Here is a 15834-nt window from a genome sequence, read left to right as displayed (position 1 = left end):
ATTATTGCTCCATTAACATTTTAATGCAAAAATGAGCTTATTGCTTGAGGTAATACTCTGTCATATTATTATATAACTGGTCCATATTATGTAATAAGTGGTTAATACACTTTCTTTAATACACGGATTGAGTTTTATTCTTCTTTTTGAAAAATCATCTACGTGCTATGTGAATACGTGGAATGCAGGGGGACATGAGAAGAGGAAACCACTCTGCTGTGGAGACAGGCTGGGAGAGCTGGGGCTGTTCAGCCTGGAGAAGAGAAGGCTGCGGGGGGACCTGACAGCACCTGCCAGTGCCCAAAGGGGCCGACAGGGAAGAGACTTTTTACAAAGGCATGTAGTGATAGGACAAGGGGGAATGGCTTAAAACCAAAACCAGGGGGATTTAAATTAGATATGAGGAAAAAAATCTTGACTGTGAAGGTGGCGAGGCGCTGGCCCAGGCTGCCCAGAGCAGCTGTGGGTGCCCCATCCCTGGCAGTGCCCAAGGCCAGGCTGGATGGGGCTGGGAGCAGCCTGGGCTCGGGGAATTGGGCCCTGCCCGGGGTGGGGGTGGGGGGGCGGGGCGGGGTTGGAACTAGGGGGTCTTTAACGTCCCTTCCAACCCAAACCATTCTGTGACTCTATGAAACCACAGTGTCTGTTCCTAATGGGAAAAGAGCTAACCTTTTACTGACACAATTTTAACATGGCAAAACAGATGATGCTACAGAAGCATGAAGCTGTCACACCTAATCGTAAAGCAATGAGCAAAGCAGATAAAAACCTGCCATGCAAAAATTTCCTTTTCTTTCCTGATAAATCACATTCATCAACACACAAGGTACCAGGGGATGGTGAGAATTATGCACTACAATTTGCATAGCATACACCTCTCAGCTGGTGTAAATCTTTACCTTTGGGGCAATAAATAGAATACAAAGGCAGTGGACAGGCAGGAGAAATATAGCAACCACAGTATTCACATAAATGTAGCCATAGCTCAAGCCTAGACAAAACAATATCATCACAAATCCCATGTCGACCGTGAACGCAAGTCCTAGAGCATTTGCTCATCCTAAATCTCTTCCACAGACACCTCCAGCAGTGGGAGCAGAGAGTCCTGCTGGAATGGTGCTGGTGGGTGCCACCCTGGTCCTGCCCCAGGTACCACTATGGCACCCAGGAAAGCACATCTCAGCCTTTCACTTGCTGGAAAAAAAGAAGAAATTGCATGGACACTTAGCCACGTAAAACTGTTGAAAACACAAATAAACAGAACTGTGCAAAGAAAATCTCCAAAACTTGCAGTAAACCCAAATCGAACTGGCTGAAATGAGAACATTTTGAGTGGGGGATGACTCAGAGCGGGTAGTGTGCCTTGCAGAAATGTGAAGGTTGCATTTGCATCTCACAGCATTTTACTGGAATATTCATGCCATGTACTTTTATTTATTTTTAATTACTTTTTTTATTTGTAGTGACCCTTTTTCAGACTGAAAATGAAAAATATTGAAATATTGGGATACCTTGCAGAATAAAGATCCTTGATTTTCTTCATTTTAATACAGTTTTGAATAAATATCAGCAACAACATTAGAGGACCAATGGCAATACCACAGTGACTATTTCATGAACTTTGCTTGATTTTTTCCTACACACTAATATCTCCAGTTATTTATTTTTTTGATAACACCACCTATATTTGGACACACGCAGAAGCACTGAAGTTCAAAGACAAACCTTCAGGCTGTGCCATGAAGAAAACCTTTCTTTTTTTTTTGTAAACAGGCAGATTGAAATTCATTAAGTTGGAGATTGAAATTCATTAAGTTGATCCTGGAATATACTTCCCAGGCTAGGACCCACTGCTTTGCTAGTGAATGCAAAAGGAATATTTTTGAGACTCTCTTTTGTGTAGCAGAGTAATAATTGCACAGTACCATTTCTAGTAGACAGAAATGGGTCATTTCATGCACAATTTACAATATGCAAAAGTCAACACATATCATTAACATGAGCTGAGCATGAAGGAATCATCTGTATTATTAAAACTGACTGCATGATTAGCTAATGCAAGCATCAACAAAGTATTGCAGAAGATTCTGTGGAAACTGTCCTTATACACACAGAGAGACATTCAAATGCCCTTTTTACACAGTTTCTTTACACATTCGCTTTGGTACCAGCATTCTCCACTGCATTCCTGATACTGAACATGCATTAACAGCAAAGCTGTCACACACCCCATTTGTTTACAACCATTTCAATTAATATTTAAAGTTGTATTGTGCCCTGCCCTTGTTATAATATACCCCAGTTCTCTCTTAGGAGCAACACTGTGTACACAGTCACTATTTCAACGGATCAGAAGACTTTATATATAAAAAATGGGCCGTGTCCTGCGTGCTCGCCAGCCTGGGTCACGAGCTTTGCTACCTGACATGTTGACTCAGCCTCAGAGCTGAGCTCGGAACTCATGGCAGGAACACGTGCAGCTCAGCAAAGATGCTCTTCAGCTCTTGTTTTGTTTAAAAAAGGAGCTAGTACTAGCCTGGCTCTTCTACTAAAGTAGCATACATGCAAATGCTGAATGAAAGAGAAAAAGAAGTCAAAGCAGAAAGACGAAACTTAATTCCCCATTGCTTTTTTTCACTGCTGGAAGAGGTTTGCATACCTTGGCAGCAGGAGCACCTCACCTGGGGGGAGCAAACAGAGAGGGCAGAAAAAGCCCCTGAAGAGGTCCTGGGATTTCTCTTGCTTTTCTTCCTAATGTAAGGAAAGACCCAAGAAAAGCACGATGACTTTTCTCTGCTGCCTGGGCATGCCGTATGCAGGCAGGGCAGGACCATAAAGGTTTTGGCTTAAGAACGTCCAAGTAACCTAGGAACCGTGCTGTCCAATGCCACCCTGCTCCCCAGGCACCCATCCCTGCCGGCACAGGCAGCCGTGGAGCTGTGGCCAACGCTGCCTCATACCCAGCCATGCCATGACCTCTCCCTGGCACAGCAGCCCCCCCAGCCACCCCCTTCCCTGAGCCTTACCTCTTCACTAACAATCGCCTTCTGAGCCAGCTCTGTCTGCTGGAGCTCTGCAAGCCGAGAGGTGTGCTCAGGCTCAGTGCGAGCAGGCTGTCTCCTAGAGAGAAACCTTATTTTGACTTGGGAAATTGAGTGCATTTGGTCTGGAATTCATTGACTCAGAACAGATATGGAAACCGCACGCTGTCGTGTCTGCCTTTCTGACAGTCAGTGACGGCGCTTTCAGAGCCTGTACTTGTGGAACTAGAAAGAATAGAATGAATAGAACCCTCCAAAACATGCGGCTGCTGCAGGCAGGTGGCTCTCCTTTGGGCACTGCTGCCTGCCTAACCCCCCACGAACTGCCTGCACCCACAGACCTCCCAGGCACATCCTGGAGGTTATCAACAGGTGTGGATGGAAATAGGGGAGCAAGGCTCAATTTAGTGGCCTCTGGCCAGGGAGGGATGCACGGTCAGTGCTGGTACAGCTGAGTTACTCCTGCAGTTGCTCCCTCTTGCAAGTATCTTTAATTCCCATGACAGCCACCGAAGAGCGGGTGCTGTGCCTGCCCCTGCCTGCAGCTGAGCCAGGGAGGCTGCAAGAATGGTTTGCTCAGCTCAATGCAAGGTTACTCTTGTCTTTTGAAAGTTTGCCTTCTGCAAAGATGTCCTTTCCAGGTGTTTGACACTATTTGAGCCACTGAACAGACAATTTGTTTAAAAATAATAAGTATTTTCAACAATAACAATTTTTGCAAAGGCACAAAGTTCATGTTTGCAGATAAGCCAGTACATCTTTGCCTCCCAAGTGAAGATGATTTAGATGTACACTCATGATACCATGTCGTACAGGTTATGTTAAGCACTGACTGAAAACAAATTACATGATGTAATCACAAAGATTTGTGGAGTATGAATTACTAAGAATACAGCTTTTCTTGCTCAGGCACACAGTTTATTAGCAAATGTTGCTGGCTGATATTTTGCTGTATCTACTATTTCAATCAGCCATATGGGAGGAAATCTGTAACTTATGTTATAGCAATTAATACATACTTACACAGTTTGTACAAAATTGTGGAATGAATTATGCCACAGGAAGTAAATGTACTAAGCCAAACAATTGAACTTCATGAACATTTAATTCTTATGATTTATTTAAAATAGTAAAGGCATAGCATACGATCACCTTCAGAACACCTGTTAAGATGAAGCATTCTCTCTCTTAACAATCTTATTTAGTTTTAAAGGATTCGGTAAATGATCTTGCTGTAATAATTTTTTAATCCAAATAAATAGGAGGAAAAGGGGCCCCGATACTGGACTACGACTGCTTTTTCAGAGACAAGGAAGTATATGCAGCAATCTGAGAAGTGGACTGTTTTGTTCAGCCTGATGCTGACAGCCATGCAGGGCTACACAGGCTGCTCGCTATGGACAATCTGCCCTTCTGCAGTTTGCTCAACTGTTTAAAATTCAGTAACATTTTTGCATTTCAAACATGTTGAGCCCCTATTGCAATTAAAGTTTCACCACGTGAATTCTTTGTCTTCCTTTCATAGTTTCTTTCTCATTAATCAGTATCTTGATTACATGGGTCATTGTTCTAGGCAGCGTTATTGGTCTCATTGCTGAGCCTTTCTAAAGGATATCAGGACACCAGAGGACTTGTCTGGGGCTGGTGGGAGCCAGGCAGAGCCTGGGGTCCCTGCACCTAGGCCCCTCAGTGCTGGGGCACACAGCTGTGGGTTGGGTAGGAGCTGCTTGTGCTTCCCGCTGGCTGAGGAGAGCTTTGTCTTGTACCCAGGTGGGCACCAGTGCACACCCCCTCCCCAGCAGGATTTACACCCTGGGGCCTCAGAGCCACCAGCAGACAGCCCCCATGGCTGATGAGGTCTTCCCTATGGCCACAGCCTCCATCCCCTGGGCTTAGTCCTGGCCTATAGAAGCCAGACTTTTAGGCACAGGGCAGGTGACCAACCTTCTGCATGGTCATGGATGTTGCAGTAGACTTCTCTGCCTGGTGTTTTTTCATGACTGTCCCAAACTCAAACTTCTGCATTTCCTGGCTGTTACGGTTAAAACTATCTACAAGCTCTCACTTCATTACACTGGTATTTTACAAGGACGAATGAAGGAACCGCACCAAGGACATTGGAAATGGGTCTGGCAAAGAGGGTATCACAAATTAAACCCCCAAAGACCTCAGGAAAGGTGAGAGTCTTCACCAGACTTCTAGGATTTGTACCCTGGAGGCTTGGATAAAAGGCCATTCCACAGGGAGCATGACAGACACAATTATGCCAAAACACAGTCTCAGGCGGTTGGTCCCTGCCAAGAGCAAGGTTCTGTCACCCTCTGCCTGGCTGCTGTAACTCTACAGAAAGAGAAGACAGAAATACCATCCTCCTTACCCCTGTGTGCCTGGGCTTCAACACAAAGGGTTGAAAAAAGGAGGAACAATGCTGTTGGCAGTGCTGCTTTAAATCAACCTGGTAAAAACACCACCAGTATTTCCTTACACCCCCACCCCCCTCACCCTCCCACCCCACACCCACAGCCCCAGTATTTTCATCAGTAGGTGTTAAAGATGTTAAGAAGAGAAGAACAAATAAACCAAAACTGAAACTTGGGTGTTTTCCTGCAATGTTTTTGGGAGTTCAAAGTCAAGCTGCCTGGCCTTGCCAAACCCCATCATCCATCATCAGCCGTCAGCACAAGGTTACAATGACAGGAGCACATCACTGAGCCAGAACCAGCCACTTGCACACAGAGGGACAGGCAGCTGTACCCACCAGCCAAACAGGAGATTGCATCCAGCTCAAAGGACTCAAAGCACTGAACATTGCACATAGAATAAATTATCAGGAAAACAATGAAAATGTGCTAATTTGTTTTCCTCTTCACAGGGTATTTGATTAACTGAATTTGAATTCTTTAATGTGTGTATGGTGGGAGTGGGGAGAATTGTTTTGGCATGTTTCAGGGTTTGGGGTTGTTCTTTGTGGGAGTTTTTTGGGTATGTTTGTTGAGGGGGGGGGAGTTTGCACTAATGACAGAATGGAAACATAAACAGAACCGAATGAGTTCTATATCTGCAATACAGAGCATTTACAGCCATTTTGCAGGGCCAAAACAATGGCTTTCAGGGCTTTCACGTTCATCACACACTGGGATATCAATTTTCCATTACAGAGTTTACCCAAGAAAGGCATTAGCCACAGCTAATGCATCCTTCACTGTTCACAGGCTAATACCAGTTTGGCATACGAATGCCAAAAAATAGCTCATCACATTTGGAAGTAACAAATAAAACCTCACACTTTCCAATGATCCAAAACAGCTGCTTGCCACTGGCTTGGCCTCATAACAGTTGTCTCTGAACTGATCAAGTCTGGTATCTTATCTGTGAAAAGCTGATTGTTTTTTATGTTTAAAAAATATTCATTTCTTGCTCTATAAGTGCATTTTAATGTATTTAATTGAAAGATTATTTTTTTTTCCACCAAGACATTATCATATAATTACCTAAATAAGCTACCTCATTTCTGCCTTTCTGAAGCACCTTATGTTCTGACTTTGTAGATAGTTTTAATACCCATTGTTTAAATTTGCTGACAAAATGAATGAGACTCCTCACATCAGCAGGAGTCCCCATTGCAACATTGCTCCCTCTTGTCCAAGTCAACTCCCTTCAACAGATAAAACCAGAAAAAAATTTCTAAATAGATGGTAAATATAGCTAGTGAGTTAAAAAATGAGAGTACTTTTACTCTCTAAGAAACAAAGCTATGATTAACTCTACGGCTTAGAGAACAAACCAGTACTGAGACATAAACATACAAGTATTGTATTTTGACAAATAGAAAGAAGTTAATCCAATTACTTTCACTTGCTAAATCCAGCACCTGTATACATATTTCAACAGGACTACAGCACTTCCTACCTAGAGATATTATAGCTTTACACTGAGCAAAGTTTAAAAATTACTTTGGCATCTCACACCCATGCAGGTGACAAATAAAAACATTTTACTACCAAAACTGTGTGTTATAAATATGGCAATGGACTGTGATTTAAAGTCTCCTGCCCCAGCCACAGGTGAGCTGCATGATGTTGACAGCATTAGTAGCAGTTGCAACTTAATTCCCTGCCAAAGAGTGAAACAGAAAATGGAAAACTCTTGCAGGTACACCTGAGCTCATGGAAGGGAGCAATAAAAGGGCTGCAGATGCTGTAGACCTCCTTGTGTGTTAGAGGAGAAATCTGCTGAGCAGCAGGTCCTGTGTTGCTCACATAAGCACCGACGCCCTGAGATGAGCAGCCTGAAGGTGCTGCTCCTGAGCCAGAGAGGAAAGGGCAGAGTTTGGACTGAGGAGGAGAGGCAGACAGTTCCTCTCACACCCTTAAATCCAGGTGCTGGTTGTCATCGCCTTGATGATGAAATTTTTCCATGCTGCAGAATACTGAGGTGCCTAAGGCTGGGAAATCCTAGAGAGGTGTCCACTTCATGCTTAGCATACAGGCTAAGACCCCACCTCCCACTTGCTGGGTGGCTCCATGCATGTGCTGGACTGCTCTGCACTCAGCAGAGGTGAGTGGCATCATCATGAGCAGGGTTATGCTGCTTCTTTTGGGGGGCTCCTGGCTCACAGCTCTCCTTTGGCATCTCTTTCTGGCTGCTGCCATGAGGCTTTAGACAACGCTTCAAGGTGACAGGAGCTGGCCATCAGTCCCTCTCTGTGGCAGCCAGAGCCTTTGCTGCCCACCCAGCATGACCCCTGAGCAGTCCCAGCAGAACTTCTCTCACTGGAAGCCACAGCTGGACACTCTTGTCTGGAGGCAGAAAATTCTTCTGGGGGAATGGACCTGAAAATGGAGGAGCAGCTTCCTTTCTGCTGACACTGTTGGTTCATAGTTTTTAAGGTCCCTTCCAACCCAGAGTCTTCTATGATTCTATCTAGTCCAAATCCCTGTCACGGGCAGGGCCCACTCCCCCCAGCCCAGCTGCTCCCAGCCCCATCCAGCCTGGCCTTGGGCACTGCCAGGGATGGGGCACCCACAGCTGCTCTGGGCAGCCCGTCCCAGCGCCTCGCCGCCCTCACAGTCAAGAACGTCTTCCTTAGATCTAATCTAAATCTGCCATCTTTCAATTTAAAACCATTTCACTGTGTCCTGTCGCTACATGCCCTTGTGAAAAGCCCCTCTCCACCCTTCCTTTTGGCCACTTTGGGCACTGGCAGGTGCTGTCAGGTCCCCCCGCAGCCTTCTCTTCTCCAGGCTGAACAGCCCCAGCTCTCCCAGCCTGTCTCCACAGCAGAGGGGCTCCAGCCCCCTGAGCATCCTCGTGGCCTCCTCTGGGCTCACCCCAGCAGGTCCATGTCCCACTTATGCTGGGGGCCCCAGAGCAGAATGCAGCACTGCAAGAAGGGGGGTCTCACCAGAGCAGAGCAGAGGGGCAGAGCCCCCTCCCTCACCTGCTGGCCACGCTGCTGGTGCTGCAGCCCAGGGTACGCTTGGCTTTCTGGGCTGCGAATGCACATTGCTGGGCCAGTTCAGCTTCTCATCCACCCACACCCCCAAGTCCTTCTCCTCAGGGCTGCTCCCAATCCATTCTCCACCCAGCCTGTGTCTGTGTTTGGGATTGCCCCGACACACATGCAGGACCTTGCCCTTGGCCTTGTTGAACTTCATGAGGTTCGCCCAGGACCACCTCTCGAGCCTGTCAAGGTCCCTCTGGATGGCACCCTTTCCTTCCAGCACGGCAACTGCATCACACGGTTTGGTGTCATTGGCAAGCTTGCTGAGGGTGCACTCGATCCCAGTGCCCATGTTGCCAACAAAGATGTTAAACACCACTAGTCCCAGTACCAGCCCCTGAGAAACACCATTAGTCACTGTTCTCCACTTGGACATTGAGCCGTTGACAGCAGCTCTTTGAGTACGACCATCCAGCCCATTCGTTATCCATCCAGTGGTACATCCATCAGATCCACGTTTCTCCAATTTAGAGACAAGGGTGTCATGCAGGACAGCGTCAAATGCTTTGCACAAGTTCAGGTACTCCAGTGCAAAACAGTAGAGTCCAGTGTGTGCTGAAGAGAGCACTGGGAAGACCCACATGGAGCCTTTTAGAGTGCAATCTGTGCTGCTACTGAAATACGACTTCTGTCACAGGCTTCAAGCACCGTGATTTCAGCTCCCCCGATGTCTTTTAGAGCACGCCTTTAAAAATAAGTCTGGCAAAATAGGGGACTCTGAAGGATGCATCATTAGAACATCAATATTTAAGCACATTTCTGGGTAAACTAGGCACAAGTGTAAACTTGTGGAAGAGCCTTGGCTTTTCTAGAACATAGATTGAATTTTCACAACTATATTTCTGTATGTGTTTAGAGGTGGAAAAAAACCCAAACAAATAAAATAAACCTACGCATGCCTTGTTGATGTGAATGAATGACCACGTGTACACCTAACTCTGTGTGCTGGTATGCTGGCACTCTATAACAGTCCAAAAGGCAAGTCAGATTCATAAATATATTTCCATATTTTCCTGTATTGTAGAGTACATGAATAGCTTTTTGACGCTGTAGTGGAGACACAGTATTCCTGCTACTTTGCACGAGACTTGGAGTCAGGCAGGGATTAGGTGCCGTGTAGGAAGGTGGTGGGTAGGGACTCTGTTTCCAAGCTGATTAATAAATAACAGCGCTACTCTGTTTGCTGTTGGGAAGGTGAGCAGCCAGTCATTTTGTACATCAGTGCAGATACAGGAGGCTACCATCTATTTTTCTTTGTTGACTTCCTTCCTACCCTGAAATGTAAGTAATCAGAAATGTAGGTTTTTTGTTGTACTTTTGAGGTATGGGAAAAACAGACAGCTAGTGTCATCTGAGGGAGGAAGCCTCCCAGAGCATGCTTAATTCAATCCCCATAACAACATCTTTACTAAATGCTCTACAGTAATGACATTGCGCTTAGTTAGATGCACTGGTATGTGAAAAAGAAGAAAGGTGGGGAAAAAAGAAGAGAGTGTGGAATGCCTAATGCTGCATTTCACTATCGTAATTGGTTTAGATACAATACATTTCTTTATATCTGCATTTTTAAACAAAAAAAATTGCTCTTTTGAGCAGTAATTCAGGCTTGTTAGCCTTAAGTTTAATAAAGTTTCCAGTAATGAGTTTTCCAAATGTTAAACTTGTTATTCTATTCTTTTTGATTGAAACTAAAATTGCCTTTCAGACACAAAGCTGTCAGCATAAGATCAGGACTGACAAAGTAACTTCTAGTTAACAAATGTTCCCATCTCCGTCTCCTAATTGACTCTCCTTGCGTCAGAAGGCAGGATGGCTGAAGACTTAGAGAGGCTGTAACGATGTGGGAACCCCTCACCTGAAGATGAGCTCCAGCCTTAGGGCTGTTGGGAAGCCTGGGTGAGGCCATGCTGCTTTCCCAGCATCCCATGAGGATCTGGTTCAGTGGTGAACTACCAGTGAAAGGGCAGCAGCATGGAAGGTGTTTGTAGCACTCGTTGCAGGACACAACTGTGTATGGTGAACATACCTCCTGTCTGCTGTGGATGGAGACTGGCGTCTGCAATGACTCGTGGCCAGCTCCAGAGTCTGTGGCAGTCACAGATTAAATCAGAAGCAGCAAAGGTTTCTCAAAGCATCAGTCTCCGGCAGGACTGAAGGTGACCTGGAAGCTTGTCCTGCACGTATCTGTGCATTGTGAACCCCAGAAACCAAAAGCAACACCCAAGTTACAAAGGCTGTGATCTAACCCCAGGACAGGCCAGTAAGGTTCTGCTCTAGGGGTACTGGGGCAGCAGAGCCCCATTAAAAGGCCTGAACACAGTGTGCTAAGCATGTCCCTGGGGACAGTGCTACTCCTGGTGGTGTGTTGGAGGACAGCTGTGTCCCATGGCCAACAGTTGCACATGGGATGAGAGTCTGGAAAATATTTAGGACATGTTTCTTGTTCAAAGACATTTCCAACTTCTTGAATGAAATGAAATCTTACCACCTTGTGTCTGTCCATACTTAGATTCTAGGCATCATAGGAATACATCTAGCAGCTCTGTGGACTGAGGTGGCTGGTGTGACCATGAACATGCAGTACCATGTACCAGTAGAGCAGCCAGTCCCACCCCAAATCCACTGTGGTCCAGGACCGAGAGGGATAGCAGGACCCACACTTGCTGCATCGCTGAGGGTGGGCAGGATGGGTCTTATTGGCCCCAGAACTACTGGTGCAAAGCAGGGGTCCATAACTGAGTCCTGCAGAGACCTCAGAGGTGAAGTTTGAGAACATGAGAATTTGGTCAGAGCAAGCTCATGCCAGAGAAACACAGGGAAACGTGGTCCACACCCTGGTTTATCTTCATAATTGGATCTACCCCTCTCTTTCATAGGGGCTCTACAATCCCAGAGCTTTGGGTGAAAGCCTGCTTCCCAGCACAGCCACCTGCACCACAGCTAAGCTGACACTTTATCGCTGATGAGAAAGCTTGTAGAGGATTTTCATTAGTCCCATCACGAGTACCCAAAGACTTATGCCCTCACTTGATTTGCTGGTCCTGAATTTTAAAAACCCAACTCCTTCACCTATAAAATCTTCCAGAAGAACATCAGAAAGCATATGTTCAATGGCAGCTTCTTGATAATGTTATTAACAATATCCTTAGATCTTTGAAAATGCCATGGAGATATTGTTTGTGACTAATGCCTTTTGACGTGTCAGCTACAAACCTGAAGAAAGCACAGAGAGATTTTGCCACTTCCACGTAAGGAGAAACTTCTGATAAATAACTTGAACTGTCAGCTGGCTCCAGGTCTCAATGCAAATCCAGCAACATGGGAACCTGCGTGCTCCCCAGAAGTTCACCAAACCTGCGAACAGTGAACTTGGCTCAGTGCTTTGGCAGGAACCAAGCTCCTGGAGGACTTTGATTAAAAACAAGTTCAAAGAGATGCTCAGGATCACAGGGCAAAATCGGAAGTGTATAAATCTGTCAGAAGGATAAGGAAGGAAAACGAGCTTATTAGGGGTTGTGGAAGAAATGTGTGTGCAGTTGTCTGTACAAATAGCTAAAGAAAGGAGCAAACTAGCTAAGCAGAGAAAAAAAATTTGAGGGAAAATTTTGAAATGTACCAAAATGCACTGATTATCGTGTGGACTTCAAGGGATTGAAAAATGTTCTTCTTTGAGTTAGAAGGGACCTTAACATTTGTAGGCAGGTCCCTTGTAAAAAGTCCCTCCCCAGCTTTCTTGATGACCCCTTTGGGCACTGGCAGGTGCTGTCAGGTCCCCCCGCAGCCTTCTCTTCTCCAGGCTGAACAGCCCCAGCTCTCCCAGCCTGTCTCCACAGCAGAGGGGCTCCAGCCCTCTGAGCATCCTCGTGTTCCCCTCCAGACTTGCTCTAACAGTCCCATGTCTTTCTTGTGCTGGGGTCCCATCCAGCATTACTGGTGATTGGGTACTTCAGAAAACAGTTACCCAATGCACAGCAACAAGACGACCACTGAGGTGTACTAGCTGCTGCAGTGGCCTGCAAAAGCAGTGGAGAAGCAGGCAGGACACGTCTGGGAGCCCAAGGTCATTCTCACAGGACACGTGAATCTCCATGGCAATGGTCTTGGTGCACGTTAGTGTCCAGGACACTTGCATCATGTCATCCCCATGCAGAAGTTCATCTGCTTCAGAAGGTTTTGTTGCACCTGGCACAGGTGTGTCCCGAGGGCAAATATCCAAATGGCTGTGTTCAGATACAGGGATCGCTGTTGTCTTCAGTGGAGCTGGAGCTGCCAAAACCAGATCATTTTGAGTCAAATGGGAGCAAAGCACAGGCACAGGCTGCCCAGAGCAGCTGTGGGTGCCCCATCCCTGGCAGAGTTCAAGGCCAGGTTGGACAGGGCTTGGAGCAACCTGGGCTAGTGGAAGGTGTCCCTGCCCATGACAGGGGGCTGGAACTAGGTCATCTTTAATGCGCCTTCCAACCCAAACCATTCTATGATTCTAAGGCTGGGTCAAAATGCTCTTTCTGACCCACCTTTTCCTAGATCAGTCCTTGTATTTTTGTGTTCTGCTTTGTTTTGACATGTTTGGTTTCTTTTTTCACATCTCCTCAGGACTCTCTAAATGTCAGTCGGCCAACAATAGGTCAGGGAACACTTTGAACAGTTCTTTTAGTACTCACATACAAACAATATTTTGTTTTTAGCTCATTGCTGTTGTGAATCTATGTCTCCCAGTCACTGATGAGAGAAGGAGTGTCTTTTTTCTCTCTAGTCCATGATTACATCTCCTCTGCATATTCCTCAAAACAGCAGAAATGTAGAAAATACTTCTGCTTTTTCTACATTGTTATGTAGAAACATTGTTATGATAGAAATGTGCTTGTATCACAGTAAAATATTCTTGTGGAATACTGAACAATTCCTTTTTATGCTTGATAACTCATTTGGACATAGATTCTTTCAGTAACTTATGTTGATTACTTTATTCTGTCTTTCCCAAATGCAATTTTGTAATCTGTTCTACCAGCTCCCTCATTTTCTCACATGCCGTGTATTGCTTTTTCTGTTTTGTCAAACCTGGACTCCTTCTCCTGGTCGGTTCAACTCTTCTTAACAGGACTTAAGGCCATTCTAGCATCAGCCACAAAAGAGTTCTGCATGTTTTAACCACAAGCATGGAGTGTTATACTGAAGATAGAACAACAGATTAAAGCTATCCAGCCCTAGATGAAGCTCAACCGGGCAAGGGAGAGCAAAATGTAAAGGCTATCAAAATAACCAAGTTTTAACCTTTTTTTCCTGTGTTTGTTTCTAGAGAGCTGTACAGGAAGGCAAAGATCCAAGACTTAACAGGGATCAAGGCAGGCATCAGTGCATAAAGGGTCAGTAGATTCTTCAGAACTCCCTGCAACAATTCAGAAATACAGTCTTCTTCAGATTTCCCTTCCCTGACACAGGTTGCTCTGGTGCTGTTACCTTCCAGACAGTTTCTCTCACAAGCAAAATTAATTTAATAATTTAATAGGGCCATGACCAATCTCTGTTTATGGACAAACAGAAGAAAACATACAAACGGCCATGTAACAGGCTGTGTAAGTATCTCTCACTGAACAGTTCCACTAACTCCCGGAACGTATGCATGATGAATGGCACTTTGAGACTGTCATCTTTTTAAATGCCCTGAGTACAAAATCAGTATTTACCAACAGCAATGTAAAAAAAAAAAAAAAAAAAAAAAAAAAAGGTAACATTTTAATGCCTTGTAAACTGTGTGCTTCTTTGCTAGAGATAACTGTATTTTAGGCTTGCTATAACCTTATTCTTTCTGCATATCTAGAAACAGTACATCAAACTGAGGTGTAAAATATTACAATAAAAAGAGTAAGGATCCACCTGCTTTGGGTGATTTACATATCCTGGTACTGATAATTGGATGCATTTTAGCAGCTGAAGTGATGACAGTGTGAGCGATTCTCAGAGTTCCTGGCGGCCCCAACACACTAATGTTGTATTCCTCTGAGGAGGCATCAGAGGTATGTGATTCATAAAAGATCTAATTTATTGCTGAACTCAAGGGAAATTTTTCCAGGGATTTAACAGAACATGGGAAGAAACTCAAACCCTGTGGAAAAACAAGGATAAGAAATAAATTCCAGATAACTAATGGATTTGGTGCATGTATGTATGCTTGTGCTGTTAATGTTACAAAAGATAAAATAATCATTTTCACTTACTCTTTCAGCATGTATCCACTCCGTTGCATTCTTGAAACATCCATCCTTATTTTCTTCATGTGTTGCCTGCAGATTGCTCATCCCTTCAGTTACCAGTATGTGTTAGATCCCCTAAGCTGATATGAAGATTGCATCTATGTACTTGATGGCATTAACCGGACCCTGGCGTGTAAGTCATCCTTTTCCCTTGCTTTATTTTAGTTTGCAGCCCTGATGACCGCCTTGGTTGTGAAATTCATGTAAATACATGAATGCAAAATTGCACAAGTCAGCAGAAACTTTGCCTTTTTGTGGAAGAATCTTAAAAACCCATATTAAAGCAGTCACTTCTGGAGCAGCAGGGAAGACATACCATCAGCAAATGTACCCAAGAGTGGACAGGAGAAGAGCAACAGGACAATGATTTTCTGCAAGGGGCAGGATGGTGAGTTGCAGCTGTAGCTGCAGGGAGCATACAAAATTCTGCTGGAGTTGTGGAGGATCGTCATCTGCTGTTGGAACATTTCAAGAGATGCTGCTGGCCTAATATCTCATTTACTAATATTTTTTTTGCTGCTGGTTTACTAATTAGAAAGGTCTGTTTGCCAGACAGGCCTCGTGTGTCCAGCTGTTCCTTGGACAACTCTGCATGAAAAGTGTCACTGAGAGATGTTAGCGGAGCCTTGCTCTGTGCTTTAGCTCCTCTGTGCCAGGATTAGCTCAACTGCAACCAACCCAAAAGTCACCAGAAATGGAAGATGGGCAAGAATGATTGTTTTTGCCTGCTAACCTGGGCTTGCTAAAGTTTCACATGCCTAACTTAAACTTAGCAAAGAAACAAATCCCTGCAGGAAATCTGCCAGCTCTGGAAGAGTCATGTTCAAACACCATGTGATGAATATGGTCCACACAGAGATCTGTCCACACTCTGGGCAAAGCTCTCCTTGAGGTCTGTCTTTGTACTTCCCACCCTCTGCTTGCAGCAAGTGTGTTGGTTATTACCACTCACTTGCTTCGCTTTGTTCCCTGGTTTAGCTCTTGGTCAGTAAATGAGCTGAGTGCCAGGGAGGACCCCCTCTTTTGGGGACAGGCAGGT

Source organism: Falco naumanni, chromosome 7, assembly GCF_017639655.2.
Source record: "Falco naumanni isolate bFalNau1 chromosome 7, bFalNau1.pat, whole genome shotgun sequence".
In the NCBI taxonomy this organism is placed as follows: domain Eukaryota; kingdom Metazoa; phylum Chordata; class Aves; order Falconiformes; family Falconidae; genus Falco; species Falco naumanni.
The sequence above is the reverse complement of the archived record's forward strand: the minus strand, read 5'-3'. Positions refer to the sequence as shown.